General features: G+C 45.5%; 1 long non-coding RNA gene across 1 annotated transcript; it reads right to left on the minus strand.

Moving 5' to 3' along the window:
* Positions 1 to 1,326: 1,326 nt before the first annotated feature.
* Positions 1,327 to 5,913, minus strand: LOC307015869. Its single transcript, XR_013801664.1, has 2 exons — positions 4,955 to 5,913; positions 1,327 to 1,680 (listed from the first exon to the last, which is right to left on the minus strand). It is a non-coding gene; the product is annotated as an uncharacterized lncRNA (long non-coding RNA).
* Positions 5,914 to 6,129: the final 216 nt, after the last annotated feature.

Below are 6,129 nucleotides of genomic sequence, written 5' to 3' on the forward strand. Positions count from 1 at the left end.
ATTATGTATATAGAATAATTATGATGATGAATGAATTTTTTTACCAATAAAATACAGCAACACATCTTTAATTCATGTCGTTTATAACTGGAATATTACAATTATTATTAACTTTGTCTGCACAAAGTAGCCTGTTCAGGAAATATGCCCAAATCAACAAAAACTGCGAGCCGGCACGCAAGACGCTCCGCTTCTGAAACGCGCCCGGTGGGTATGATGCTGGAGGAGATCGGACCAGACTGACCCGGTGGAATCCCGAGGTTAGTCAACACAGTCTCGCTCAGTTTTCATTGCATTTACAGACCCTTGTCTGATACCATCCAATTAAATATATTGCAATGCTCAAAACAGCAACATCCGTCTCTACTCTAATCATAAAAATCAAAAACAAAAAACCGGCTTGTTCGCGGGCGCGAGCCGACTCCCGTCGTTCACTTAAAAGGGCCGGCTCATTGATAGGTTTAAATTTTGTACAATGCTTTTGTATTTTCCCCCTTCGATTCGGAGAAAAAAATATCTTTCGGAGTTTAGGATTGCCGAAGACACCACACTACCCATAATCCTCAACTATCGTTCCGCTTTGCTCGACAAACCCCGGGATTAGTCCTCAAACTCTGTGATTGGTTGACCTCCAACTGCATTCCATATGAAAAAAACGTTTTGTAAAAGATAAAATCATACTTTATTCAGCAGTGCTTGCTTTACTCTTTGAAAATCATCACATAAATGCATTGTAATAAATGGTTCGGCTGCATTAAATATTACACATCTGGCTCAGTTCTTTATTTATCTACAGAGATCGGGCCTCAGAATAGATCGGAAACTATTCTATCACCGTTCTGTTTTAATTTCAGAATAAAGTTAGTAGTAATATTTTTTTTGATATTATTGTTTTTTATGAACTAGATCGCTGGGTCGTGTTAAGACCATATTTTCTGTGTTGCTGTGTTTTTTTTTTCATCGCTTTTGTGTTACAAATGTCAAAACAATAACAAAATATATCCGTCATCAACTAAAGCGGAAACAGCAGTATATTTTATTGTCTTAACACTGTAAACTTGACAGCTTTTTAACCCAAACTACCTCCTGGTTAAAGCACGTCGTTACACATTTAGAGTAATTGCAATGCAGGTAGATTGTGTTGCTTTTTAATGACTGTTTTAAAATACCTTTTTCTTAATGTCTTTCATTTTTGTAAAGCACTTTGAATTGCTTTGTGTTGAAAGGTGCTGTAAAACTAAACTTGCTTTGCCTTGCCTAAGGTCTGTTGCAGGGACGTTGAAGGTTCTTTATTTGTGACACAAAGGACTCACAAAGACTCAGATGCACGATTCTTTCTTGACTTCAAGAATACCTTTTAATATACAAAAAGGTTTTAGGATCAACCAGGACACTCAAAAGTTTGCTAAATTCAACTAATAGTACAAAAAGACTTTACAAAGAAAAAGGTTTCTAGGATCTACTAGGATACTCAATTGTTCTCTAGGTTCGACTAGTATGCTCAATGTTACATGAGGGAGTACAGACATGGACTTGGTGTAGAGACAAGACGAACCGACAAAAGACAAAAGGAGAACAGGGCTACACACAACGGTTAATGGGGCACAGGTTAAAACAATCCTGAGCAGGAGACCACAATCAAGCTGGCAGGTGACACACAACGACAGGAAGTGTAGACATCTGAAAAGAGAAGACAGAGTCAACATCAAAATAAAATGCAAGGCCAAAAATAAAAACACAAAACAATAAACTAACAGAACTCTAACGCTGAAACCTTACAGTACCCCCCCTCTTACGGACGGCTCCAGACGTCCCTGAAGCCTGAGACTGTTGTCTGTCAAAGTCAGATATTAGAGTCTTGTCCACAATGAAGCTGCCTGGGATCCAAAACCTCTCTTCTAATCCATACCCTACCCAGTCGACCAGGAACTGCCTACCTCTGCCCCTCTTCCTTTCAGACAGTATTTTGTCCACAGTGTAAACTTGACCTCCGTCGACAATCCGGGGAGGTGGAGGGGGCGTGGAGGTGGGGACCAGTCTGCTCTCTTTTACCGGTTTCAGCTTGCTGACATGAAACGTGGGGTGGACCTTGATGGACTTTGGGAGACATAAACGGACAGCAACAGGGTTAACCACTTTGGCTATGGGAAAAGGACCAACGAACCGGGGAGCCAGCTTCCTGGAGGCGACATGGAGAGGAAGATCCTTGGTAGATAACCACACTTGTTGTCCGGCCTGGTACTTAGGGGATGGATGTCGTTTCCAGTCGGCCAATACCTTCATGCGAACGGCACTCCTCTGCAACATATGGCGAACTCCCGCCCAGACACGACGGCAACGGGGAACCAGAGCATGGGCTGATGGTACGGTGACCTCCTTCTCGAGCTCCGGAAACAATGGAGGTTGGTATCCATAGACACATTGAAACGGGGAGATACCAGTGGCGGATGTGGGTAATGTGTTGTGCGCATACTCCACCGAAATCAGACTCTTACTCCAGGTGGTAGGTTTCTCGGACACCAGGCATCTCAAACAGGTCTCCAAATCCTGATTAATCCTCTCCGCTTGTCCATTCGACTGTGGGTGGTATACGGAGGTCAGGCTAACAGTGGCTTGGATTAGGCGACAAAACTCCTTCCAAAAACGTGACACGAATTGTGGGCCTCGGTCTGAAACGACATCACTGGAAAACCCTGGATCCTAAACACATGGGACAACATGGCCTCTGCTGTTTCTTTGGCAGTAGATAACTTGGACATGGCGATAAAGTGTACCATTTTAGAAAAACGATCAATCACAGTGAGTATGGTAGTATTACCTGCCGTTGTTGGCATCCTGTCACAAAGTCCAACGCAATGTGAGACCATCATGTCTGTTGGGAACGGGCAGAGATTGGAGAAGACCTGCCGCAGTTTGCCGAGAAGTTTTGTTCCTGGCACACACAGGTCACGCTGCCACATATTCTGGAACATTCTTCCACATAGCAGGCCACCAGAATCTGTGTCTCACCATGAAAAGGTTTCCAGGATGACAGGTAAGTACCGACGTATGGGCCCAATGAACAACTTGAGATCGAAGTTGCTCCGGCACAAACAAGCGATTCTGAGGACACCCTCTAGGGACAGGATTCCCGCTGTTTGCCTGTTTGACCTTGACTTCAAAGGGGCCAGGTCACACTCCCTATCACTCGGTCTGGCCGCAGAATGGGTTCTGGACTCTTGGGGACTGGCTCAGGATCATACATTCTGGAGAGTGCATCAGGCTTTCCGTTCTGTGAACCAGGTCGATATGACAGAGTGAAACTAAATCTATTAAAGAACAAAGCCCATCTGGCCTGCCTAGAGTTCAGGCATTTGACCTTCCTGATGTATTGCAGGTTTTTGTGATCCATCCAGACCAGGAAATCCTGCTCCACTCCTCCAAAGCTATCTTCACAGCCAACAGTTCTCGATTTCCAACGTCATAATTCCTCTCAGCAGAAGACAGCTTTCGGGAGAGATAGGCACAGGGATGAAGCTTGTTGTCCGCCGCTGACCTCTGGGACCATATAGCCCCAACGCCGTCGTTGGAGGCGTTTACCTCTACTACAAACTGTCGGCTGGTATCAGGTACAGTCAGGATGGGAGCTGTTGTGAACCTTTTCTTCAGTGTCTGGAAAGAGTCCTCTGCCTGTGGAGTCCACACAAACTGAACATGGGGAGAGGTAAGGGCATGGAGAGGAGAGGCAATGGCACTGAAATTGTGTATGAAACGTCTGTAAAAGTTAGCAAACCCTAAGAATTGCTGAACTTTTTTCCTGGAGCTTGGCGTTGGCCAATTAGCCACGTCGCTGACCTTTGCTGGGTCCATTTCCATTTTATTTGGGGATATCACAAAGCCCAAAAATGACACTGAGTTGACATGAAACTCACATTTTTCGGCTTTCACAAGCAAATTGTTCTCAAGGAGTCTCTGGAGAACAAAGTGAACATGGTTAACATGGGTTTTCTCATCAGGAGAAAAGATGAGAATATCATCGAGGTACACAAAACAGAATATATTCAGGAAATCTCTTCATAGATGAGTGTTTGGAAAACAGCAGGTGCATTAGAAAGTCCAAAAGGCATAACCAAATATTTGTAATGTCCTGTAGGTATATTGAACCCTGTTTTCCACTCATCCCCCTCCCTGATGCGCAGTAGGTGATATGCATTCCTTAAGTCTAACTTGGTGAACAACTTAGTTCCTTGTAATAGTTCAAATGCAGTAGAGATGAGTGGAAGGGGATATCTGTTCTTTATTGTGATCTGATTTAGTGGACTGTAATCAATACAGGGCCTCAATGCACCGTCCTTTTTCCCCACAAAAAAGAAACCTGCTGCTGCTGGGGAAGATGATGGCCGAATCAAGCCAGCTTTGAGTGATGATCCAATATACTCTTTCATGGCCTCCCTTTCTGGACCAGAGAGAGAGTACAACCGGCCTTTGGGGGTAGTAGAGCCCGAGAGAACGTCTATGGGGCAATCATACGGTCTATGAGGAAGCAAGGAAGTAGCTTGTGTTTTGTTAAACACCTCCTTAATGTCAAGATAACACTCAGGAACTTTGGACAAGTTAGGAAAGTCAGAATGTTTCGAAGAAGCGACACTGTCACTACCTGTATGCCAGTCCACGTGAGGGTTATGTTTAACAAGCCAAGGGTAACCCAAGATGAGAGGATGTTTAGCTGAGTTAAATAAATGAAAACTAATATGCTCACGGTGCTCCTGATCTACGACAATTACTATGGGCTCAGTGCGATGAGTAACTGTACATAAAAGGCGGCCATCCAACGCGCTAGCCTCTAATGGCTGATCTAAAAAGGACAATGTTTAAGTTCAAACTTTTAGCCAGCTCCCAGTCTAACAAGCTCTCATCAGCCCCAGAATCAATTAATGCATCCTGAGTCAGTTTTATCATTCAGTTTAATTTGTACCTGAATACATTTTCTCGAGGGAGGGTCGAAAGAAGTCACTCGGCTCACCAGCGTCCCTCTTCCCGCTGATGAGCCTGATCTTTTGCCGGACAGGCTGCCAGAACATGCCCCTGCTGGCCGCAGTAGAAGCACCGCCGCTCCCGTAGACGGCGCTGACGCTCCTCCAGGGTGAGTTTGGCTCTTCCGAGCTGCATCTGTTCCTCCGCAGCCATAGGGGGCGCTGGTCGCTTTGGAAACAAAGTCCGGGTATTTCTCCGCCATCCGTAGTGCTCCCTCTGTAACTCCCGTCTGAACAGTGGAGTGGAAACTGCATTCTCTTCTTTCTCCCGACGTCTCTCTGCTAGACGTTGGTCCACCCAATTTGAAATGGAGATCGCACTGTACCAGGAATGGACGACAGTTTCCAGAATCCCCGGAGAACTTCTCCGGCGAAGCGAGAAGGAGTGTAGACGATGGCATGGGTATTTGAACGGGGATCTCAGTAAACCCGACCTCCGCTGGACCGGAAAACTCTGCCGCAGGAACAGCAGGATGTGCCTCGAGGTGGGTAAGTATGTCACGCATTTTCTCCGCCAGGTGATTTATCTCCGTTGTCACTGTAGACTGGAAGTTGTGCTGACGGGCATTTAAGTCCTGAACCCCTTGATTTATTGCTGTCAGCTGTCCCTCATGTTGATGAAGGAGTGTTCCTTGCGCCTGCAAGGCCGTCTTTAATGTGGTGGAATCGGCTGAGTCCATCTTGTTTGGTCGGTTCGTTCTGACACGAAGGACTCACAAAGATCCGTATATGAATTTCAGCGCACCATGTTGAAGGACATCTAATTTCTCTAAATGCACTTCGAGTGTCGAGGAGGCTCTCTGGAGGAGCTATAACCGAGGATACACTGATGGGTCCTCCACGGCTCCTTCGCGGATGCATTTCCGGGAACAGGGATGTTTCAAAGAGTCGTGACGCACGGCCGGACTTATCTCAGCCAATGACAGCTCTGCATGCATCCCCTTGATATTATTTTATTAACTGCTCTCATCGAGACGCGATGTTTCCAGTGAGAACAGCTGTGAGGTCCGTGCAGAAAGCAGAGCAGTGTGTACAATATATAACCATAAGAAAAGTTACCATAGTACTTGTACCATAGTACCATGGTATATTTACCATGGTACAAACCATGGTATGT

This window comes from Notothenia rossii (assembly GCF_949606895.1).
Source record: "Notothenia rossii genome assembly, chromosome: 8".
NCBI lineage: Eukaryota > Metazoa > Chordata > Actinopteri > Perciformes > Nototheniidae > Notothenia > Notothenia rossii.